This window comes from Cimex lectularius, unplaced genomic scaffold (genome assembly GCF_000648675.2).
Source record: "Cimex lectularius strain Harlan isolate CLEC.00 unplaced genomic scaffold, Clec_2.1 scaffold22, whole genome shotgun sequence".
Taxonomy (NCBI): Eukaryota; Metazoa; Arthropoda; class Insecta; order Hemiptera; family Cimicidae; genus Cimex; species Cimex lectularius.
In genome coordinates, this window is record NW_019392657.1 from 1922189 (window position 1) to 1949435 (window position 27247).

General features: G+C 33.6%; 1 long non-coding RNA gene across 2 annotated transcripts; it reads right to left on the minus strand.

Moving 5' to 3' along the window:
• Positions 1-222: 222 nt before the first annotated feature.
• On the minus strand, positions 223-14960 carry LOC106666258. 2 transcript variants are annotated; one of them, XR_001340406.1, is made up of 4 exons: positions 14917-14960; positions 3022-3114; positions 830-1081; positions 223-568 (listed from the first exon to the last, which is right to left on the minus strand). It is a non-coding gene; the product is annotated as an uncharacterized LOC106666258 (long non-coding RNA). The 2 variants fall into 2 exon arrangements; XR_001340404.2 differs by lacking the exon at positions 14917-14960 and adding an exon at positions 14250-14414.
• Positions 14961-27247: the final 12287 nt, after the last annotated feature.

Below are 27247 nucleotides of genomic sequence, written 5' to 3' on the forward strand. Positions count from 1 at the left end.
TGGAATTTTGTAATTTTTCACTTTATGTAAAATCTTTTATATTTATTTTTTTATAATATTCGCAATATTCTCAAAAAATTACTTTCTGCACTACAATACAAATTTTATATGTATTTGTGAAAGATGCAGAATAACAAAAAAATATATATCACAATCGTTGCATGAATATAAAAAAACTATACTTACTGAATATTTATATATTTTTTTTTAAATAAACCAATATAGAAGATAAAATGTGTGAAAGATGCAGAATAATAAAAAATAATAATACCTCACAATCGTATATTATTTTAAATATAAAAAACTATAATTTCCGAATTTGGCCAAAATTACGTCAAACCAATTTAAACCGGCACAAAAGAAAATTTTGGAAATATACAAAAAGAATGAACTTTTTTTGCTTTATCAAAAATTGAACGAAAATATACGTAGTTCAATTGTGCCAGTTTAATAAATCATATTGCTCGAAAGGATTCCTCGTTTCCTCAAAACGAACGGCTTTGCCCATCAGTAGTGCTTTGCTGCGCTTAATCCACACCTTAAGTCCTTTAACGAAAACGTCCTTTTCCTGAAAAAATATACTTACTCAAGTGAAAGTATTTTTTTTTGTGTAATTCGCAAACCTTTTACTTACTTTTCCTCCGTGTTGAAAAAAATATTTATGTCTTAATAAATTTAAAAAAATTAAACCACCCCAATTAAAATTAAAGAAAAACAATTTACTACACAATAATTTATTTAAAAATTATAAATTGCTACAATATTAATTGTTTAAAAATTAAACTAATCATTGCAAACACGAAATTATAATAAATTTAATACATGTTACCTTCGCAATTGGGTCTGGATGAGTCTGAAGGAAGGACACAGGTGGGCAAGCTTTTGTCGAAAATCGTACCAGGAGCACAATCAAAATGTACCGGTGACAAAGAAGAGCCGAAGTGGAAACAGCGATAAAAACGTCGGCAGTTCGACGGGTCGGCGAAGAAACCTGGCTCACTGCATTGAAACGGTTTTTCAGTACTTGTCCAGCTTTCTATAGGAATTGTATAGTCTATGGGAATTTTAAATCGCAGACTTCCTGGAAAAATGATGCTCAGATGAATTTCATCGTTTCAAACTTTTACAATTTCTTGACGCTTTCCGTATGTAATAACAGTAATTTATGTGACACTCATAAGAAATGTTATTTTTCTATAAAATATGGATAATAACTCTACAATATAACATTCCAGATAAAAAGTTAAACCACCCCAAATTAAAATTAGGCAATAATATATTATACTAATATATAGTTTATTATACTAATATATTATTGAAAACTGAAAGCATTTTATATCGTAGACATGCCATTAATATTTACTTCACTAGTTTTCGTGGTCCGCTTGACCAATTAATATGTTTCAAATAATTAAGGTTTTTAGTTGATATAAAAAAAGTCAGTGTCACGAGCGGGATTCGAACCCTCGATCTTCGGCTAGATACGCCGCTGCTCTACCACTTGAGCTATCTTGACCTCGATCCACTCGGTCAACAACTTCCCGTCTCAACCCCACCTTTTGAATTTTCCCTCCTTTTTGCCATTTTTCAAATGTCGTGTTATCTATTTGATTCTCGGCGACAAATGAAGTTTTGGGAAATTAGTGTCCGAGTTGGGTCGAATCCCGCTCGTGACACTGACTTTTTTATCTCAACTAAAAACCGTAATTAATTGAAACATATTAATTTGTCAAGAGGACTACGAAAACTAGTGAAGTAAATATTAATGGCATGTCTACGATATACAATGCTTTCAGTTTTCCTCGATTCTAATGAAACGTTTTTGTAAACACTTTGAAAGCTTTAGATTACAAACCCAAAATTAAACATACAAAAACATACATATGATTGGATGTTATGTACCTTCGCCATTAGGGCTATGTAAGTATAAAGTGTGTATGTACACACATAAATCTATGTATTTATTTATTGTAAAAAAAGTCTGTATTGTAATGGGTGTGGTTTTTTAATGAAATTCCAAGCATTTTGATTTTTTTCGATCTACTTCAATGTGATAATTTTTTTTACATCGAGTAGGAATAATAAGTAGTATTTCAATTAATTATTCTTTTTATGTAAGGTCTTGGTTGAGGTGAAAAAGTTGAAGTCACGAGCGGGATTCGAACCCACGACCTTCGGCTGCAGAAGGCGACAGCCGAAGGTCGCGGGTTCGAATATACCTCTCATAAATATTAATTAATTGAAAAATGTTAATTGGTCAATCGGACCCCGAACTGTAATGGATTTAATAATTAAACTGAAGATATCTTCACGAAAGCTCTCCGTGGCCATTTCATTTGTCTCCGAGAATCAAATAGATTACACGACATTTGAAAAATGGCAAAAAGGAGAGAAATTCAAAAGGTGGGGTTGAGATGGGAAGTTAGTGTCCCAGTGGATCGAAGTCACGATAGCTCAAGTGGTAGAGCAGCGGCGTATGTAGCCGAAGATCGTGGGTTCGAATCCCGCTCGCGACACTGACTTTTTTATCTCAACCAATACCTTTCATAAATTAACCCTTAAATATTAATTAACTGGTACTAAACTAGCTAGTTGATTCGAACTGCTAGTTCACCGGTGACCATTACTTCTTCATGGACTACTCAGTTCATTCAATTAATTTTTTATAAAGGTATTTATTTAGAAAACGTGAGATGCGGTCTGGTGTGATGTAGGTTTCAGAAAAACATTTTCTTTATCGTGCCGACGTTTCGATCTTTATTGAGATCATCTTCAGGGCCTGGGATTTACNTGACTCTAACTTTTTCATCTCAACAAAGACCTTACCTAAAAAAAAAAAAAAAAAACTAAATTGGTCAATTAGACCACTAAACATAAATGGATTAATCAGTAGTATATTGAGTTTAATGTAAGCAAAATTTTGGTTTCACCGGTCTTTTTAAAGAAGTTATCTACATTAAAAATATTTTGCTAGTTTCTGACTGATAATTTCGTGGATCGTTTGTTATAAATATGGCTTACCGTTAGCAGAGAAGATGGACGTAGAGATAAGAAAGATCTGGAAGATCTGGACCACGGTTGAACCCATTTCTTCTGCTTTTCTAAGATACTCCTCTGGTAATAAAAATAATTCGTTTATTGCATTTATTCACTTAGTATCGATAATATTATAAGACGACAGTTAATAATTATAAATAAAAATGTTTTTTATAATTATAAAAAAATAAGGTGTTTGACTTGATGTGGCTCAAACTTTTGATTGGATTTGCTGTGGTAGCACAAGGACATCTTTCCATTCGCCTACTTCTACATATTACGATCAGACCTGACTAACCGTTTCTTTCAGGTCGGCCAAGGAACGTCTTTTTCTCTACTATCCTGATCAACTGATCAAGCTGGAGTCCTACAGGGCAATATCCTAAGTCCTATCCTTTATTCAACATATACTGCTGACACATCCATTCACACTTTTGCAGATGATGCAAATAAAGATTCGGTCCTCGTATATCGCTTCCTACAGGCTCAACTTACGAACCGAAGAAAAAATAAATGTAGGCAAAAGGCGACACATAACTTTTACCCTATGATGTGGAATAATGCCACTACTGTATCTACATCATATATCTCTTCTTATAGTTAACCTAAAGGTAACCTATATAGTTAATCCGCTACCTCGGGCTGTATATCGACAAGAGATTGATTGGAATCCAATAAAAAATTGAAAAGGAAGGAATTGTCTAGACGGTTCAAAACATTGTCATGACTTTTAGACAAATGATCACGGCGTGGGACTGTGAGGTTCAGCCAAATATTCCAACCATCGTAGCATCCAAATTTTCCAATACAAAATCCTCCGAAAAATAGTAAACGCTTCAACGTATCTAATCACACATTTCAAAATGATCTTAAAAATTGTGAAAGATGTCATAAAATCACGATACATGAAATTCCTCAACTTTCTTTCATTACACTCCAATCCCCTAGTTTTAAACCTATATCCCGAACTAACCCCAAATAATCTCCCAAGAGATTAAAGCGGCAGGGGCCTCACGACCTGCTGGACATCAAGACGAAGCACGTAGACCATACAAGAAGTGTCACGTCTGAGTGATTTGGTTTCGATTTATGGTGCCATATTTTGCTTTATTTTATTTTAAAATTTATACGTAGCAACAATTGTCCTTGTATAAAAAAATACTGTTGCACAAAAGTATATATGTGTAAAAAACATTGTTTTTTAAATTGAAAATACACAAATTTAAACAGAAATTATCTGCAACATTAGTTGTTTAAAGTTAAGCTGTGAAAGACTGAATAACCGCAAGAATTAACACATACAATCTAATATTCTCCCTCCCTCTCACTCTCTACCCCTCTTTCTCGCTCACTCTCCCTTTTTTTCTTTCTCCCTCTTTTCCCCTCTCTCACTCTCTCTCTCGCTCGCCCTCTCTCCCTCTCTCCTTTCTTCTTCTTCTTCTTTAGATCTCTCTTCTTCTTCTCTTTAGATGTAAGAGCGGTCCTCGAGACCAAATCTTGAGAGATTGTGTAAATAAAGCGATATCAATCAATCAATCTCTCTCGTTCTAGTTCTCGCTCTCCCTTGCTCTCGCTCTCTCTCTTCCTCTCTCGCTCTGGCTCTCTCTCTCGCTCCCTCCCTCCCTCTCACTCTCCCTTGCTCTCGCTCTCCCTCTTCCTCTCTTGTTCTCTCTCACTCTCTCGCTCTTCCTCTTCCTCTCTCACTCTCTCTCGCTCTTCCTTTTCCTCTCTCACTCTTTCTCGCTCTCGCTCTCCCTCTTCCTCTCTTGTTCTCTCTCACTCTCTCGCTCTTCCTCTTCCTCTCTCACTCTCTCTTGCTCTTCCTCTTCCTCTCTCACTCTCTCTTGCTCTTCCTCTTCCTCTCTCACTCTCTCTCGCTCTTCCTTTTCCTCTCTCACTCTTTCTCGCTCTCGCTCTCCCTCTTCCTCTCTTGTTCTCGCTCTCTCTCTCGCTCTCCCTCTTCCTCTCTGTTCTCTCTCACTCTCTCTCGCTCTTCCTCTTCTCTCTCTCTCTCTCTCTCTCTCTCTCTCTCTCTCACTCTCTCTCTCTCCTTTCACTCCAGAACTTTTATGTATGTGACACATAATTTATAAACTTACCGGTAGCAGTTACCATTATCTTCAGTATAATAAAATAGTCCATTCAACATAAGAAACAGAAAATCATAACAAAATAATACTATTTTATATATGTATAAAATATTTTTAAAATATTTATTGTTGAAAATTAATTACCTAATATCCAATTTGAATCTTAACCATTTTTCCCATATTTTATAGTTTTAACGATTTAATTGCAGAAGGTATGCAGAGTTGGATGCCCTAGTGGTGCGAGGATGATGTTGCGTGAGAAGATCGAGCCTTATTTGTACTATAAGTGTATGCTTGTTTATAAATCAAGGTGTAATTATATGTTTTCTTGTCATATTTGAACGGGATTATTTGCTTTTCTCCTACTAATCTAAAAGAGAATATTTTTCCTTCCATGCATGCTTCTTTGTAATTGTCAATAATTAAATGCAGGCTACCTAATCAAGTAATATTTCTCTCTAATCCAAATCGTAAATATTAAAAAAAACACATTGTATTTCGAATTTTTTGAACTGTTCCTTTTGACATGAGAAGTTTACCCATGTTCTTGAAAATTTGTTTATAATTACTAATATTTCACACAAGGATGGAATATTTCAAACGTTGTGTTCTAACATTATTTACTTTATCTCGGCACAGTGAATATTGTTTAAAATTAATGGATTTTGACTTGGGTAATGAAAGAATGATTAATAAGCCAAAATCGCGTATCCCGTTAACTCCAGACCCGAAGGATGTTGGAATTTAAAAGAGTGACTTTTCAAAAAATAAATTTTCAACGTTTAATAACACACAATTAATAAGACTGATATGAACAATTTATTAATTGAAAAGTTTTAAGGTCAACGTTCATGGGGCAGTTTAATCTAGGTGATCATTCATAACGTCATTTTTAGAGAATAACCGTTATTTTTTATCTATTTCATTAAATATTAATAATTTTAAATTAATTATTGTTAATATTATGTGTATTTGTAATAACAGGTTTACATGCTATATCTAACGAGCTAAGAACAAGTCTCTTTAAAAAACTAATATTTAATCAGTTTAATTTACTGATTACATCAAGAGAAAATTTATAATATTTATGTATAGAAAGAGTAATTACGTAGAAAATAGTTTTTTTGTATACCTTCATCTGATGAAATTATTGCCATGGAAAATGTGCCTAACTTGCTAAAAGACTATTATTATTATTTTAAGATGTACTTTTTTTTAAATTGTTTTCGGTCATACTGGAATTAGGACGTATAAATGCTAAATCCTGATCGAATTCGCTTGCGATGTTCTCGATGACGTAGAAAGTGTTGTAAAAAATACCTTCTGAGATCAAATGGTGAACGGCTTTTGGACTGGAATAAAAACGGAAGATGCCGAGTAACCGGTTTACAAAAATGCATCCGTCCCTCCGAGCTAGGTTCTCAATACGATTTTTGTTTTGTGTACCGTTTATTTCACCATTAATTAAATTGGTGAGAAAATATGTCAAGCAACACAATATTCGTCGAACTGTTATTTTTGTTTTGTTTTTAAATTTTATTTTCTTACATTTAGGAAAATGGAAGACATTCAGAAACTACCAGTAATACACTGTTTTTTAAATTATCATATATATTTCTTGAATTTTACTTTTAACCTCTAATCCTCAAAAATGTAAAATTCAAGAAATATATATATGATAAATAAAATAAAAATTTAATTNGTATATGGTAAACATATGATACCCTGAGTAGACTTATGAGGTTTCATTAATGACTATTTAAATATAAAATTAGAGAATATTATCATATAAAGCACAACATATTTTAAATTGAATTAAATATTTTCTCATATTTTTATGAATCATTAATAGAGTTTTCATAAGTAGCTTTTTTACCTTTGCCTTGAATGTTTACACATTGGGAAATTTTTAAAAATTAAGTTTTCGAGGTGATAAGCATTGTCATTTCTAGTCATTTTTGGTCTGCTTATCCAGGCTGTTTTGGTTTTGGTGTTTCCACTTCGAACATGTTCCATCGAAGGGTAGTTTTGTTTTTGTTTATTAATTTACTGGTTGTGCCCTACGTTTTTTATTGTTTGTAGTTCGTGTTTGTATTTTACATCGCTTGGCGATGTGTACGTCTGTTTTTATGATGATGCCTGTTGGTTTTCAGTGGTGCGATGGCGAGTATGTTGTGTAATGTGTTTTGTGATTCTTACGTATAAGAATAATTTTACAAGCAGAAATATAATCTAATAATAATAAATTCACTTATGTAATGCTTTCATTAAGTAACTTGTGCTTGTCAACTGGTAGTTGTTCAGAGCCAAAAAAAATAAATTGTACAAAATATTTTAACAAAAAATCAAACGTTCTAACACAATGCAAATATAAAATAAAAACTAATGTATATTTTTAGATGTAGTTCTAAAATAATAAATTACCAAACAGAGACAATCTTTTAAAAATTAAGTTTTGAAATTACAGAAACTTGGTACAATAGTAATTCTTATTATATGATTATACAAAAATCTAATGGCGACATTTAATGAAAAATGATAGTGAATCGAAGTATTAACTTGAGTTTAAGAAATATTCAAAATATGATTTCTTCTAGCAACATTTGTAGAAGAACATTTAAAACAATATAAACAGGAAAATTTAATAAAAAGCTGATATAAATTTATAACCTTCAATTCTGAGTATAAAATAAAATCTGCGATTTTTCTTTGGATTGATTTTAATAAGTTTTCTGGGTGAGATAAGTGGTTTAAGATAACAGCAATAATTCCATAAAACAAAATAGATTGTGACAGTGCAAAATCAACCGGTTTTAATTGATTTACAGACATTCAATTTCTCAGCATTCGAAATTTATTAAAAATATAATAAAAAACCACGCTCAATTATTTGATGTTATTAATAAATATCAATGGAGTTTGAACAAGTATGGAAAATAATTTTACATTCTTCCAGGTTAAATTTCTTTCTGTCAAAGACAATAATTATAAACGTTTTGCTCATTTCTGTTAAAAACGTTTTATTTCTGTAAAAAAATTATTCGACAACAAAGAATGCACAATTAGGTCTTTATTTATATCAGATAACACAGTTTTGAAATCATGGCCAGAAAAATCAAAATGGTTAGCATAACTGCAACGTTTTCCAGATAAATCTAGTTTTAACAAATTATTTACATATATAAGAAACAGAATTGGTCCTAATATTGAGCCTTGTGGCATATCAGAAAAATATATGATGGAACACTAACTGAAGCGCTACTCTAGTAACCTGAATTCGATTAGAAAAATAAACAAAAAAGTTTCAATGGCCTACGAGAAATATCCATTTTGGACTATAACAGACTACGAAGGACTGAGTCAAATTCTTTACGAATTTATAAGAAGACCCTGAAAACATAATTTTTTTTATTGAATCTGATTCTTGGTATGTTCCAATTTAAATTAAAGCAATTAATTGTCATTTTTGTTTGTACTATGTTTAAATTTTGTTATGTAAAAACGTAATTGGTTAATCGTTTCCTTTACTGAAGTTATAGGTTTTATTTGTGGAATGAAATTAGGTTTAATTCTTTTTACAGTGTTGTATGGTGGTTTGATGTGTGCTTTTAGTAAGATGTTTTCAGGTGCCGGTTGGAAGATGATGAAGATGGCGAGAAGCCGAACGCGTAAAACCAAAACGGAAAACATAACCAGGTTCGAAGGGAACGGTAACGACCAGGCTACATATACTTATTGTTTAACTGCAATCCGGAGCTAGATTATATGAAATCTAAATAATATTTCTTCACTTAACATATAAAACCTTTCGATCTTGTAATAAATTAAAATAATTTTTATCTAATATACATAACCAACGGGAGGACGGATTTGTAACAGACTAGGTCGAAGAGATAACTTAATGAGAAAAGGGCAAAAATCTCTGAAAACAGTTCGCCAATTAATTCACCATTTCGGCCGATAATTAAAAGAGAACTGATTAGGAAGAAAAGCGAAAATTAAAAGGTTATTTGTTGTTGTAGAGATTTTCAATAATGATTTTCAAAATCGTATCAAACAAATGAGAATGAACGAGAATAATAACATCAAAAGTAATTTTAAATACGTCAATAAGTCCTAAAATACACTGACAGACAAAAATTTCCACCCGCTTGTAATATAACTTGATTTGTATATATTTTTATATATTAATCAAAGGTTCAGGGTTTTTAACGTTTAATAATTGAGTTTTGGTCTTAAAAAAAATTTAAAAAATGTAAATTGCAAGGAGAATGAAAAGAAAGACGGACAGGTAAATTTTGTTTTAGATTTTTAATTTTTTTCAATATCTCGTATTTCATCCTGTTGCCTTAAATACATCTCGAAGAAGCCTCTGCATACTTTCTGCCAATCTGGAAATGTCTCTTTGCAAGAGGTTAGCCCTTCTTCACGAAGAGTCCTTTCAGATCGTGGAGTGTATCAGATCATGTGTATCCATCAGTTGATGGACGTCCTCTTATTCGTCTTTTGAGGTTATCCCGTGGTTCGATGGGGTTCTTGTCTGGAGAACGACTGGCCAGGCTTATGCCTTGTTATGTTGAAAATACGTTTGCACTATTCGCGCGACATGTGGATGGTCATTATCGTGCATTAGATGATTTCATCGAGGACAGGTAACACATGATGTTCCAAAATTTTATGCACATAACGAGTGGTCTTCTACCAACATCAACCAACTTTGTGCGACTCTCGAAATGGGAAATTGTAATTCTTGCCCACACCATCAACGAGCTACGTTGAAAAGGTTGACTCTGGAAAAAATTACAGGCTTTGCACCTTTCATTTCGCCTTCTCTACATTCTTCCACGCCCATCTGGAGATCGTAGAGCACATCCACACTGATCTGTAAAATTTACAGCAGACCAAAGTCCAAAGACCAGTGGCTGCGTTCTCGAGAAACTCCGTGTGTTCTGATAAATTCTGGTCCTCTTATGGGGCGAAAAGCTCTCAGTCCATACTGGTTTAATCTTCTTCGAGCAGTGCGTTCAGAAATTTGGACGCCTCGAACTTCCTGGAGCTGATGAATCGCTTGAACAACAGAAGGTGCCGGTTTGGCACAATTCTCAAATTCAAGAAACGTTCATCCTGTGGTTCTGTTACCCTAGAGCGTCCAGAACTGGGCTTTCTATGGTAGGATCCAGTTTCTCGAAAACGTCTAACGGCGTCTCGCAGTTTCGTAAAGAAATCCGATGGCAATAGCCCTATGATAGAACGACCATCATCATAAGTGTCACACCAAGCGCAACATCCTCAGCATTAAGTGGCATTTTTAAGTTTAAAAATTGAAATTAAGAAAACAAAGATGAAAACTAAATAGTTTCTTGCTTCAGAATTCAAATGAGACTGAATAAACATTGAAAATTCCGTAAAAAGTAAATATTGACAAATCCTTTATCCTTGTTTTAGATTAAGGATTAAGTGGTTTAGCTCTAATTGATATTCCCAATTTAAAACATAGCATAAACAAATATTTATTGGTAAAAACAATGAGACAAGGGCAGAATTTTCTTTTATCGAGAAAATGAAAAATAATCAATTAGGTGGAATTTTTTGCCTGTCAGTGTAGTATTAAAACCGATTTGATTGTTAAAAAATGAGAGCAACATGTAAAGTATTAAAAAAACAATGATAGGCGTTGGGCGTGTAAGAAAGAACCGTTCGGGCCGGTCCATTCCTCGGGGATGTATCTGGTGGAGACGTACGGCTCCTAACGGAGGAGTGGGCCTGGCCGTGTGGGACGTGGAATGGAGGAAGGATGGGTGGCGGAGGCATTCCGTAAACAGCGAACTGGCCCAGGAAGTTGGCCCATGTCCAAACCCGCTGACACAAAGAAACGGGTCAACACATCCAAGGTTGCCCTACAATCGCCTCGTTCATTCTCACCACATCGGCCTATGGAATTTGGAAATTTTGGTAAAACTGAGGACCAGAAGTGACGGTTTCTTCATCTTCATCATCAGATACATTCTTCTCCTGGCCAGCGAGGAGCCCTGATTATATTTTTAATTAGGGAACTCTATTTTCCATTTCTGCATGTACCCCTTTTCGTACCATAAACCTCTTCATCCCTCTCTCTTCAATTCAGCTTTTATCCTTACACCTTAGTTTTTTCAGCAGGTTTTGTTGAAAAACTGTAAAATTTATTACGACTGTGTTTTAATTTTTTAATTTTGTAATAAGAAGCGCGATCCTCTCAGCGATATGTGAATGCGAATTAATTTCAAATTTTCAAATTAAAAGCGACAAATTGGGACCTTATTAGGATGATAATCGTCGTGCTTTATTCGAGGTCGGCCGCGATAACGATCTGCAGAATTTTTGGCCACCTAACTTGTCCGTTACCTCTTTCAGTCCTCGTACCGCAAACTTTCAATTTATGGGTCCCCTCCAAAGGCGACCTTTTCTGAGACCTCTTTCAACGGGAGTCGCAGAATTAAATGGGTGTTTTGTGCTGATTTCTCGCCACCATAAATTACCACTGTTTCATATTTCATTGCGAATTTTATATATTTTGAGCGTGTTTACATCTGTAAGATACCTGTTCAATATACCCCCCTATAAAATGAAACATTGTGTAATTAATTTTTATGCCCCTCCGACTAATGTCCGTTTATTTAAATTTGTGCCAGACACGAGATTTCGCATATCACGTTTCAAAATGAATCGTAGCAATAAAATGTGTCAAGATAAGTTGTAATTATTAGACAAACAATGTAAATAGAATAAACTTGGCTTATATGCGGGTAGAACTTAAAGAAACGACCCCCATCACATCGTGACTGGAAGTCCTAATCTGATCGAGCAAACAGGAACGAAACGGCGCCGATATCAAACCAATCGTGATAGAAATTAATACAAGACGTTATATACACTAAATAAATAAAAACGGCGAAAAATTTACATCGTTCTGGTCGAGATTAAGAATTTTTCCCTTCATTTAACTGCCAATTTGTCATACTATTAAATAGGCTTATTCATTAGCAATTCATTAAATCCATGCTTAGCGATTTCTTTATTTATTTCCATTTTCTCCTTTTGTTTAAAGTGAATAATACTTTCGTTGACCGTATCTGCAACCTACATGCCTGGTGAATATGGTGGGTGAAGTAGCACCTCCCGGGTCAAGTGCAACACTCACTAACAAAATATGGGGTCTTGCGTTGGAGGAGATGACACCGTTTCTAAACATCTGGCCCATTTCACTTGAAAGCTTTCAAAAATCAGGCATAATAAACTATCAAAATAAGTGATAACCGTAAATAAACAAAAATATATAACAACCAGAAAAAATATTTATTACAATTAATGTGTGGTGATTAGTGACCGTTAATCGATATTTATTTAGAAATCGTGAGATGCGGTCTGGTGTGATGTAGATTTCAGAAGAACATTTTCTTTATCGTGCCAACGTTTCGATCTTTATTGTGATCATCTTCAGGGCCTGGGATTTACGAACACTTTGAGTGAGTAGAAATACTTTGATTGAATAATAAAATATATTTTACATTGTATAAATTCACTTTTCCACATCCAAAATGTAATTGTAATATGTAAACAATGTTTGTAAATCCCAGGACCTGAAGATGATCTCAATAAAGATCGAAACGTTGGCACGATAAAGAAAATGTTNGTAAATCCCAGGCCCTGAAGATGATCTCAATAAAGATCGAAACGTTGGCACGATAAAGAAAATGTTTTTCTGAAACCTACATCACACCAGACCGCATCCCACGATTTCTAAATAACTTACAATTAATATTTATTATAATTATAATTATTATCAAATTATAAACCCATAACTTCCTCGAGCTCCTTTCACCAGGTATAGCCTGAGGAAGGCGTTAAGTTTAAAGCCCTGTTTTTAGGACCAAAATTTTAGTAAATTGGCGAAGCCTCTTCTAGGGTCTCCCTAAGTTACGAGGTAGATGGCTGGACCATCAAGATATCAAAAATAAAACAACAGTGAAGATAGACAAACGAAGATCAGTAAGGGTCAATATATAGCTTCATCTCCTCTCAGTCCACGAGAGAAAATTCTATCTTTTGAATCTTTTGAAATAGGTAAAATATTGATTATAAAAGACTTCAGCCTGACAAATTCAGCCAATGCCAAAGTTCTTTCTGTTAAATGTACATATTGTATACGAACATATTCAACAATATACTTGGTAGGATTGGGTATATGGTCCAATCGTTCTGGTGTTGAAACTACGCCAAGCTTTCGGTGTTTTATTTCACCTTCCTCAGGGCTAGATCATCTGTCTGTGTTTAAAATTGTTTTTTCTTATCAACATGTATTTTTTCATTCTTTCTGTCATTTCTTATACTAAGTACGTCAGTTTTCAATAAGTAAATAAATGGCACTTATTACAAACTATTATCACAGACAAAATCAACGTAAACAAAGAGAACTAGTATAAGAAATTACAAAAAGAGTGAAAAAACATCTATACATGTTGATAAGAAAAAACAATTTTAAACACTAACAGAGAATCTAGCCCTGAGGAAGACCATACCGAAAGCTCGGGGTAGTTTCAACACCAGGACATTCTTCAGACCACATCCCCGATCCTACCAAATATATTGTTGATAACAGCTGGTCGATCGCTTTTACATCATAAATATTGTACATACTACATGCATACATTGCCACCTACATACAATACCTTCCTTCTATATTTCTGCATATTATAAATGTTCCTTTTTACGTTTCAAATTACACTATTCGTAACGATCTACACATCCCGTTTGCACATGAATTCATCAAAACCCGCTATAAAAAATTTCATCAATCACTGAACACAGTAATCTATTCGTACGACATCTATCACTTCCAACCCTACCTGAAAATCCTCCAAGACGATTAAAGCGAAAGTGGCCCCGAGACCTTCTCATTGAGTGAAGACTGAACAAGATATCAGTGTGAAGGAGTGTTACCACTGGGAAACTTCAATCACAAAAGCCTCAAATGATAATTCAACATATACGAACATATTTACTTAATACATCACTTGTCGTTGTAAATATCAAATAAATGTAATAAAAAAAAACATATTGCAAGTTTAAGCAACAAATTTTACTCACCAGCAATGTGTGTTTCCTCGTGCTAGTCTCTCTTACGCTATTTTTCCCAATAAATCCTAAGACTTAGTCCAACTATTTTAATCAGAAAAAACTTTTTTATTTGTTGAGAAGGAGAACTAGAATAATGAAGAGTTTAATACATGACAATTCTGCCTTATGTTTTCTCATTAAATAAAAAATTTAACTAGCGAATAAAAATCAATTTAATGGTTAAATTTAATTAATAACATTACTATGAAAAGCAATTTTTTTTCCACATTATATATATTTTTTGTCACACAACAAATGGTATATACTAGATAGATAGATATACTTTATTTACAAAATGAAAAAATTTAGAGTTAAAAATAAAAAACACAGTATTATTATGGCATGGTATTAAAACCGTCAGCCAGAGTTCGGAGTGCATTACTATCCCAAGAATATGCATAATTATATAATTATAAGAAAAGGAGAATTTAAAATATCAACTTCAAAGGTTACAATTATTTACAGGATTTTCAAATTACAAGGTTGAATTGCGATAAACTTTGAAAATAATAAAAATGACACTTCAAAGAACAAAAGGATTCCAACTTACAAAGGGTCCCCCATAGGCAAACAGAATTCGCATTTAGAAGCCCACACAAAAAACAGATTGCAAGTTTAAGCAACAAATTTTACTTACCAGCAATGTGTGTTTCCTCGTGCTAGTCTCTCTTAAGCTATTTTCTCAATAAATCCTAAGACTTAGTCCAACTATTTTAATCAGAAAAAACTTTTTTTTTGTTGAGAAGGAGAACTAGAATAATGAAGAGTTTAATACATGACAATTCTGCCTTAAGTTTTAGAAGGCAGGTTTAGTTTTAGAAATTATATGTATTAAGACAAACAGAACAAAATAAAAAAAAACAAAAGACAAACAAAAAAGAAACAAAATAAGACGAACAGAATATTAATTCCCTACATTCCAATGTATTCATATCTGTAAAACCAGGCTTTCCGAGCAAAATCAACAAGACCCCGGCAATCGGAGCCGTTCAGAAGGGCCACGAGCTCTTCCCTGGTCAGAAAACCCTTACCCACATACAGATACCTCAATTCGTTCAGGACCGAGCATCTAGCGATAAAATGAAATGCATCCTCACGATCACCTGAATTATGGTATATACTTAATTGAACTTTAAAATTAAATAAATATGACAATATTATTCTAAAATTAATTCTTAAAATACGACCGGCATAATATTCGTTTAATTTTTTTAAAACTTTTTATTGGCTTTTTTACAACTGCATTCTTTGACGCAACAAGTAAAACATCTAATATTTACATATAAACGTATTAACGGTAGCATGAAAGCTTAAACAGCAACCGTCCAGTGATGGTAGCCGTTAGTACATCAATACGAGTGAGATGGACTCCATTCTAGAAGACCGATGTCAACTGTTCAGATTGTCGCGGAGCCACCGACGATTCAGTCTTCTGTTGGAATTATTAGGTAATGTGGTGGTTGACAGGTTTTTGACGAATGGGTTCGGATGATGGGGTAGTTTGGAATGGAACGTTTTGTAGCTGGCTTGGTAATAAGAGGGACATTTAGGACGGTATTGTATGATTAGATTCGATTGAGGTTGGAACGCTTAGCAGTCCCGTAAAGTTCAAGTCCGTGTCCAAACGGAGGCCAGGAGGGCAACGTCTGTCGAGTAGTCGTTTAAGCATGAAAAATCGTATGGTCTGTGCGCTTAATCCGTCGACGTAAGTTTGCCCAGGTAGAGTCCGAGGTATCGTACTTGGTTCGCAATTGGGATGGGAACGTTGTTGAGGTACATGGGCGTTTTCTTGTTTAGGTAAATATTATGTTTGTTGATTTGGTTTCGTTGATCTTGATTCACCACTGACGGAGCGTTCTAGGATGTTTAGGTGATTTTGAAGTTTACGGGAATTTGTGATAGGATCTTTATCAGGAGAAAGGATTGCGGTATCATCGGCAAAGGTGAAGGTGATAGCGTTAGTTTGCGTAGGTAGGTCGGAGGTTTAAATTGAAAAAAGGAAAGGAGCGAGCACGCTGCCCTGTGGAACACCAGCTCGAATAGGATGGATAAGAGACAATGAATTTTTTTGTGATACTTGGAGTAGGATTTTAGGACCTTTAATTTTTGCTGGTAGGATGTTCTTGAATTTCCACAGCAGCCCAGAGTGCTCGATTCAATTGCGTTCATATAATTGATATGATCCTTTAATGTTATAATTTTGTATTAAGAAATCAGGGAAAAGGCCAGTTCGGAAGAAAATTAAGCACTCCGTCCATTCGTCAAGTTTTCAAGGGAATATATCAACTATTATTAATAATTTACAAGATCGACAAATGTGCAAATCTATGTACTTACATTAAAACTTTCGGTAGTAAATTGGCAGTAAATTTTGGAGTTAATAAATGGAACGAGACCTGCAACACGTCCATTCTATATCGGAATTGTAATTTCCAGCTATAGTTGAAAAAGTCAATATATGATACCTATCTTTCTTACCTTAATCGTTTACCACCAACGGTATATTTTAAAACATATGGAGTTGTCCTATAAAGAAAGAAAGCAGAGATACCTAATGTTTTCACCCAGCACTATCCATCACCCCGTTAAAATAGTGAGGCTCGGAGGAATTTCACCGGGTCGATTATTTCAGGCATTTCAGAATATTAACTGTTTCGATTTCGTAAGACTTATTCGTGACCAGTTAGCTTCCACTTAGCGAGCATTGGAAGGAGATTAATAATGACATGAAAGATTTTTTGTTTATATCAAATAGAATTTTTATTGATTGATAAATCAAATGGTTCGTTTCAAAATTCCTTGTGTGTAAACTGATTAAAACATACAATCAAATTACTTATAATTTAACCGTTTTTGTATTCAGTTTATATAAATGTTTATGTTCAATAATCTTTCAGACATTTACCTCACACCGAATTTCGTGTTGTTCAGGACAAAATTGAATGAGAGGACATGTTCCCAGTGTACGTTTACATTGAAAAAACTATCTTGCTCTCCACTGTACGTCAACGTCTTCAACTCAGGTCAGAAACTTACATCATACTGACGTAGAATCTCCACACAAATAATGAGTCAACATTTAATAGTGATGATGACGAAAACGATTAGGACCGTTTTGACCATTAACTAGCTCCATACAAGACTGCGGCCATCACACTACAGAGAAGAACTGACATGCAGTGCATGCAAACTATCGAAGCCCCTTCCTAGCCTCACGTTTTGTCAAAGAACTGACAAACTTATCTGATCCAACATTCCAGCTATCGATCCATCCAACCCCATTTCCCATCCCTAAAACCTGCTACGAGACCTCGCCTCTTGCTTCCAATTATTGAGTGCCAGAGTTGGCTGGTTTCTCTTAAAGTGTGTCCTCTGGTTGCAATGCTGGCAGTGTGAAAAAAAAACATACAGGGTGTCCTTTTTAGATGGCACGACTTCATTTCTCTTCAACCAACAACGCTATAAAAAAACCTACGTTTTTTTATAATTTTTAATCTAGTTTCAAATTTGTACCTTTTTGGTGAAAAATTATATAGGGTATCTCAGTCCAGGTTCAACTTCAAAATCTCAAATACAACCCCATACATCCTATCCCATCATTTTAAAGGATTTCTTATACTGAAAAAATGGTGCAATTATATTATTAATTGTCAAAAAAGGAAAAAGTTATGGATAAATGTTTGGGGGAAAAACTTACCTGCAAAAAAATGTGTACGGGGCACCATCAAGCTGGCGAATCATGCTTTGTCGTCGTGGCAGAGGAATATCATCTAATAGCGTTGGTAAAAAAACCTTTAAAAAATTGACGAACTGAGCACCATTTAAATTATTTTCGTAGAAATAAAACCCAATTAATTTATTTTCGAAAACACCAAACGTTGATACAGTGAACCACCTGAAGATGACAAGAGTACGAAATTCTCGAATTTTCTTCTGCCCACGTTCATATTAAGACGGTTTAGTACGCCATTAGAGGTGAACTTGGATTCATCAGTCCAGGATGTATGGAAGGACGTTTTCTTCAGCCTGCAAGGAACGTTGGACGCCTGTCATAATCAGAGTCCCGAAGTCCATGGACAAGAGAGCGATACAGCTTAAAATTATAAATTCGTAGTCTCTATTTTTATTTTTTGAAAACCCCAAAACCCTTTCTACATTTCGGAAAGAGGAATTCGGATTTTTGCGAACATATAGCAAAATATTAATCACATTGTCCAAATTACGCTCCCGGCTTCTTTTTGTCATTTTTTGACCAATTTACAACCAATTCAATTTTGAAGTTGAACTAGGACTGAGGTATCCTGTATAATTTTTCTCCAAAAAAGGTAAACATTGCGAACCTAGACTAAAAAACATTAAACACGTATTTTTGTTTTTCTGATAGCATCATTGGTTCAAGAAAAATTTAGCCAGGCCATGTAAAAAGGACACCCTGTGTACCTTTGTAATATGTATTTTGATATGTATCAATTATTTTTACAAAAAATTTGACACTTGATCGACTGGAATAAAACGGTTGTCTAAAAAAACAGCGTTCCTGCACGTCGTTTTATGTTTGACGCAGGAAAAATTCGAAGAAAATTGTTCGATCAGCCTATCCTGTTTATAACTGAAATTACGTCAGATATTGCTATCTTCAATGCAAATATGTAAAATTAGGAATTTTCCCCGCAAAGCCGAAGGACCACAGTACAAGCAATTAAAATTATACTAGACATTTATGAACACGTTGCGCAGCTTCGAACTGTCACACTGTGACATTTATGCCACCCAGTGTAAGTACTCAGCAGTTGACAGTTAGCAGGTAAAATCAAGGCATATGAGGTATTTTAGTTTATTTTAGCAAAAATAATTATAATAATTATTTTTTGAACATTAATTCTAAACGGTAAAAAATTAACTAAACTAAATTACCCTTAAGATTTGAAGGTCATAAAATAAATAAATTAATTTAATTTAAATAAAAACTCTAAAAAATTATTCGAAAACTATATTTTTTTAAGAGGGGAATATTTAGCACAACATTTTATTACATTTTTGAATATAGCACAATGATGTACGTGTTTTTTTTTCTGAAATAAATTTCTTTTTGATTTTCTAGCGAGATGTATAGGAACTAGAAGCTAAAACACGGAATTCTGTATGCATTAGCATTCTTTAGAAACCGTTATAGTTTGTGTGTTTTGTCAAAACATTCTTTATTAAATTATATATACAAAATGTAAATTCGTAAGCGCGCGAATTTGTCATGCAATAAATAAAATCATAATTTCTCTGTTCTTTAAAAATAAATGTTGGCCATATATCTTAAAACCTAGCCTGCTAATATTCAGCATATAGCATTTTCTCTCGGGGGAATATCTTCAATAACCGGTTCCGCTGCAAAGCGTAACTCAAATGGACTAACTTCATATTTCTCACTATTTTACGGAATGAAATTAAAAATTGTGCTTTTAATTTAGATGAGATTATTTTAAAACACGCGAATTCAACTCCGTTTTAACATGCAGAAATTGCTGGTAATGTAGCAATAAGTAGGTAAAAATAAAGACAATACAATGTTACAGTAATAAACAATAATAAAAATAAATTAACTAAAGAATATTAGACTGTTTTAGCAAAAATAATTCTCTACCAGCGTATTATTGATTTTAAAGAAATAAAAAATCGTACTACCGAAGTAATTTCACGTGCGGAATAAAATTCGACCAGAACTAGCAAACTATTAACCACGTTGCGAAGAGGCCGAATGGATGAGGAAGTAAGGAAAAAATACAGAAAAGGAAAAAATACAAGCAGGCAATCGACCCCGATCCCTCCCTATTTCCTTTTCCTCAGGAAACTATGTAAAGAGAAGACACCAGCAGACAAACATCAGCTAAAGATGAGAAGAAGCTGTAGCGACATACGTAGAAGAACGCACAACAGCGTGACCAAGCGGACCAAGTATCTGATAAAAATGGAAGTATTCTTCCATGGATATATTTACACAACACGGAACTAGTTGCAATAGTTTAAATAATCGTTTAAAGACCGAGAGAGATAGAGATAGAGATAGGATAGAGAGAGAGAGAGAGATATTAAGTAAACAGTTTGAAGATGACGAGCTTCCGTTTACCATCCTTCCATCACGTTCGTTCATCACGATTGTTAGCATATCTACATCCCATATACAGGACTCTTTCCTTCCTTTTAACTTTTCATTCTTATACATCAAGCGATGAATGAATATACAACGGAAACATCACGGTGAAAATCATTTTCTGTTACTACAAGTCAAACTTTTTGATATTAGGTTCTATGTATATCATTTGACGGTCTTTATTGAAATATTGTACCGTTGAAAGAACTTGACATTTTTACTTTGCGTATTGGAAAACATTGTTGTGATAAAAACCGACTACAAGAGAATACATTTTTAAATCTTCCATTTCAATTATTGCATAAAAATTTTTAAAAAAGCTATTTATGTTGTGTGAAAATTCCTAAAATTCTATGTTGTCAACGTAGCACATAGCAGGGTTATCTGATACCGATGGGTGGTCATTTATTGACGAAAGAGAACAAATTAGGTCTTATTATCAAGAATGTTAATTAGTTTCTTCCAAAAGTTTATTTAATTTAAAAGATTTCCGATTCTTCCCTTGGTTTTTTTCTGTTTTCCGACTACCCACTTGATCTGGCTTCTGTTATGTGGTTCGTTTCTGATACAGGACATACGTTTTAAATAGTTCGTGCTAATTATTGAAAACTCGATTGAATATATATTATTATATTCAAAATTATTCTCAAATGTGGTAATACAAGTCATTATGTGTTGAGATATCCCTAATCCAAATAAAAAGCTCGTCAATTCAACTATCAAAGTGCCCAAGAACATATATTAAAAACTAGCGTTATTTTGGTTTAAATTTAAAGTTTTCTACTACAACAATATTACGAGTGATTTTTTAAAAATGATTTTTAATTAGTGGTTTACACCCGGCTAATTAAACAGAAACAATATTACATTTCTGCGTATATGGGTTGCTTTTAAAAATAATTTTATTACAACTTTTATGTCTTAAATATATGACGTATTATTGGCGCTCACTGACTAAAAGATGCATACATTCTATACATATTCAATTTAAAAAATCGTGTTTAAAAAAAATCTCTATTTTGGCTTCATATTTGCAAAGTGTATATTAAAAAAGTTCAGAGAGGGAAAGAGAGAGAGAGAGAGAGAGAGAGAGAGAGAGAGAGAGAGAGAGAGAGAGAAGAGAGAAATTTATATGTAACAACCCAAACAATAAAATACAAATAAACTGCTTTAACACTTTATTGAACTGCTTTCTTGCTCTCCAGATATATTTCAACACTCATCGAGTTATAGTAAGATAAATAATTGTTTTTGGTAATTTTTTTAAATGATATAACATGTTCTAACTGCATATTTTCCTAAAATAAATAGGCCCTGATGATAACGATATAATCGTCGAAAGCTCGACAAAAACTTAAAGAATTGTCCTTTCTGAAGACTGAAGATCCTTTTGTTCAAGTTGTTCAACAAGCAGGTCGATACATCATCTCATCAACAAATAAACTGTTTGATTGATGCTTGGTTTTTTATTTGTTATAATTATTAGACTAATGAGGAGAATTGAACGTACAAGATGTTTATTAGTATTAGTGAATGGAATGTTCCTATATGAACGAGAAACAGAGATAGATAGATAGATGCATAGATAGATAGATAGAGAGAGAGAGGAGAAAAGGAGAGAGAGGGAGGGAAAGAGAGCGATGATGATGATGAATGCTTTATTTATCCATCACACAAAATTTGGTCTCAAGGACCATTCTAATGTGATATACAATGGTTACTAATTTTACTCTACTTCTAGTTTATTAAACATTAATTGCTTCACTATTTTTTGGTCAATGTGTTACATCTATTGTACATTGAACTACGTACGTATTTATTTAAAATTGCCTGTTGAAATAAATATTCCAATTTACATAATACTCGAGCAATTAAAAAGTAAATTACTAATAAAATAAAATAAGTGAACGAAAATAGTTTTCAATATAATGCAGTACAAATCATGAATTGTAAATTGCCAATATAAATCTAGAAATAAAATTTCTACTCACCAAATTAAGAACTAAAATAAGGCAAAACAACAAAAGAAGTTAAGTTTAAGACAATTCTTGAAATCTTTGATATTTTACATCGTTTTATGTGTGTAGGGATTCTCGAAAATGTTATTGCACCTTTTGCTGAGAAAGACCTATTCAAAGTTTTGATTTTGTGCTTAACGACTCGCAGATGGTAGTTTGCAAACCCTCTATCATGAATCTGAGACATGTACTTAAATTTCACATATAGATATTTTGATCTTTGAACATTTAAAATCTTAAAAACTTTACATGATAGACTGTTATCAAATAAATCTTTAATTTTGAGAAATTTAAGTTGCCAAAACTGGTTACATATACAACCGTCGTATTTCAGGTTGAGGTATCTGATATACATGTTTAACCCTACTTGAAATTTTTTGATTTGTGTACCATTTAAGTCACACATTGCTACTAGACCATAAGCTATGTGTGGAAAAATTAAAGTTGATACGAGTTGTTATTTGATATTTACATTGTATATTCCAAAACTTAACAATTTATTAAATCTATTTAAGGTCGATATATTTAGACATGATTTTTGATTTTTTAACACCTGTATATCTCATGATAGATTCTTGGTATGCTTTAAACCCAGACATTTTACGTTTTCCTCATATTTTAAAAAGATATCAATTTTAATTTTATGTCATCAAGGTTCAATTTTTCTAATAATTTATTATGGCAAAAATTATTGCTTCGCATTTAGTTGGGTTTAACGCTAACATATGGTTATTTCTCCAGTCTGCCAGTCTTAAAAGGGTTTATTTTTTCGATTTGTTCGTTAATATGATCAACTTTTGCATAGATTGCATTTAGATCATCTGCATATAACTTCACTTTATAATATCGAAAGCATGATATATCGCATTAATGTATAGCGAGAACAACAACGTTGACAAAGTAGACCCTTGTGGAAACCCGTGATTTTTTTTCTTTTTTTTTTATTCAGAAACTTTGCCATCTTGTGTTTTTATCATCTGACTTCTGTTTGTTAAATATGTGTGAAACCAGTACATCACATTTATTATTAAATAATTTTATAAATTTATTGATTTCAGGATTCCTATTAAAGTTTGTAATTAATATGGTTAAAAGCATGACTAAAATCAACCAGAGTTATGATGATCATTTTACTGTTATCTAATCTTTTCTCTTACATCAGACATCATAATTAAAGCTGTTTCCGTTGAGAGAGAGAGAGAGAGAGAGAGAAAGAGAGAGAGAGAGAGAGTATAAGCTATTTATTTTTTTACTTGATATATTTGTATGCTGATTTCGTTTTTCTCCCATGCCAGATGAAAAGTGAAGTTAACCCCAGAAAACGTGAAGATTTCGTCGTTTTACTATTTCTAGAATATATTTTTGTTAAATGCTTTACTATTTTATCTCGGTTAATGATTAAGTCGGCAAATTCTTAATAACAGGGTAGACTTTTGAGAATCCCAGAAGGAAAATCGCCAGAATCCCGTTACGCCCGGTAACGGTCCTAATAAGCCTATCATGCCAAATAATGGATGAGCTAATGGTATTTAACTTCCGAATCTCTTTTAATTTATTCTACGACGCTGTCAATTTTCGTCAGCCATTAACAGCATTAGAATCGACCGTCTGAAAAGGCCCAATCGTAATTAGTATTACTTTTTTATTTGTATATATTTTTTGATGAAGAAATTTAGTGACTTTGCTGTAATTTATCGAGTACCGACCCACCTTCCTTTCCGCATCTTAAACTCGTTCTTGGCAAATATTCAAACCACAGAGTGCTGCAAGAAGGTCGTTGCACGAATAACCAAAACAATCCGCTAGAAAGAGCAAAGAAAACGGAAAATCCAAACATAAAACTACTTAAATGCCATAAATTATAAACCAAATAAAGTTAAATAATTATTAAAAACATTTTTATTTTTCTTAACGTCCAACCACCAGTTGGGTCTCGGGGACGAGGGGTCAAACCACTTTACAACACTTTCTGTACATTATAGACACTTAAAAATCCATTAGTTATGCTGCGATTCGAACCCAGGACCGCTAGCGTCGCAAATACGAGTCGGATGCCCTAAGTCGGCATTTTTATTTGTTTAATAATGTTGGTCGGACTACAAGTAAATTTTTATTTATTTATTTTTTTAGAGCTGGAAAACTACAATGGTAATCGCCCCGTCTCTTTCTTTGCTGTTCTTTTCTTGTCATTCTCGCGTTTTAAACCTACTGATTAATCTTCCTCTTTCTCCAGCCAAGTTTTGATGTATGATATAACGGTAAACACCTTTCTCTTTGCTTTATCACCTTGCTAACCTCTCTTTACCTCAGTCCGTCGTCAGTTGTTGATAAAATAACACAAATTCAGAGAAAGAAGAGAAAAACATGATAGTCGGGTTAGCATTGACACAATCCTCGAGTGCTCGATGTTCATCAGGGTAATTGGGAACATGCCCTTCTATTCACGCTAATAAATTACATTCATACACTAGACTTCGTTCATACTACCCCACAATATTAGAAATTCCTCGGGGATACGCCCATCCATTCACGCTAATAAATACATTCACACAACAGGCTTCGTTCATACTATCCCAGAGCATTAGAAATTAGAAATCTACTAGACACAGTAAGCTTATGAAAAGAACACTAACCAAAACCGACAAACTCATTGCTACCAGAAGGCTAAACTCAAAAGAACAATAAGACTATAAACCGGTCTCTGGCTTCTGAGACATCCTGTACATAACATGGGTATATTCATTGATGTCCTTATTTTTAGGTCATGGGTCATGAGGAGGAGAAAACAGCAACCATCTTCGAATATGAAGCAATAGCTCAGTGGAAACAAAATCCAGGGAAGATTGCAGCAATGATAGCCCATAACCGAATACTTCTTGGGAGAAGGATCAAGTTGATTGCACTGAACTAACAAACTAGGAAAGTACAATAAGCCAGAAGCCTGCAGTGCTTGGGAAACAAACACCTCCACTTCCTAGTATCCTTTATCATCAACATCTTTATTGTACTACCCCAGAGTATTAAAAATTAATACTTAAAAATTAAATAAAAATTAAAAAAACATGCATATACCACAAATCATTCACTCTTGACCAGAGAACTCTGTATTCCTCTGGGTAATTGGTGGATAAGCCCTCTATCCAAAAGTAGATGAACTTAGTTCGAATATGACTCCGAATGCGGTACAAGTGTTGGAGTGTTCACGTTCCAGTCCAACTGGAAAAACTGTTTCACTCCAGTGCTTGTCTGTAGGTTTCTCTCTCACTAGTCTCTCTCACTGACATTTGAAAAATGGCAAAAAGGAGGGAAAATTCAAAAGGTGGGGTTGAGATGGAAAGTTAGTGTCCGAGTGGATCGAGGTCATGATAGCTCAAGTGGTAGAGCAGCGGCGTATCTAGCCGAAGATCGTGGGTTCGAATCCCGCTCGTGCCATTGACTTTTTTATCTCAACTAAAAGCCTTAATTAATTGTAATTGGTCAAGCGGACCACGAAATTCGTGAATTTAATGAATTAAAATGAAGTATACTTCACTAAAGCTCTCCGTGGCCATTTCATTTGTCGCCGAGAATCCAATCCGATTACACGACATTTGAAAAATGGCAAAAAGGAGGGAAAATTCAAAAGGTGGGGTTGAGATGTGAAGTTAGTGTCCGAGTGGATCGAGGTCATGATAGCTCAAGTGGTAGAGCAGCGGCGTATCTAGCCGAAGATCGTGGGTTCGATTCCCGCTCGTGCCATTGAATTTTTTATCTCAACTAAAAACCTTAATTGTTAATCAATATAACGAATCACTAATATAGTCAGCTAACGAAAAAAGTTCTTTTTCCATATTTACCATATGCTTAAAAGACTTAAAAGTGAAGGAGTAATTATAGTGATTTTTCCTAATCTAATAGCATTTTTAAAAGTTTCTGCCCCATTGTTATTTTATATTTTTCAAGTGACTTTATTGTTAACAATGACTTATTTAACAACAAAGCTCAGAATTTTTATTAAAATTAACAAATAAATGACTTATTGAGAATAGTAATAAAAACGAAATAAAGATCTCATTTAAAATTTCGAAGTTGTACTGTCTCTGAAGCATCCTAACAACAAATATTTTAAAAAGTAGTAAAAATTTAAAACTAGGCTAAAAAATTATAAATACGTATTTTTCGGTTTTTCGATAATTTTATTTGCTCAAGAGCCATTATTTTTATGGCTCCTATTAAAAAGGATATCCTGCGGACATTTACAAGCTAAAAGAAATTCATCGCGTTTCTGTAAATGAAAAACCAATTTTTACTTAATTCTGAATGAATGTTGAACGTGTTTTGGATAAAGAAATGTGGATGTCTCATTAAAATCATGTTTTTTAATTGCCGATATTTCACAGTTCATGTTTTAAATACAAACGTAAATAGCTAGTTATAATTTTTCTGCTTGATATTCTCTTCGTTCTACTGCGCCTAATGAAAATTATACATACGTACATATCTGCGGGTGTGCAGTCAGAATACGAATTTCACTAATGACGAATGATATCGGTTATTTGCGCGATGAAACCATTTGTACTTTCTCAGTTGAACTAAACACGTTTTTTTTTAAAATATAAATTAGCAATTTCAATCTCAAATATTTTTTTAAACGCTTCCCTCAGAGATTGATCTCCCTCCAGCAACTTCACTACTAATAATACAATAATTGCCCAGGGTACCATCCAGCCAACTATTAATTGAAAGCCTTTACGAAACGCCTCCGTTGTGACTTGATGTATGCAAAGTCGAATAACAGTACTTTGAGGGGACATGTTATTTTTGCATAT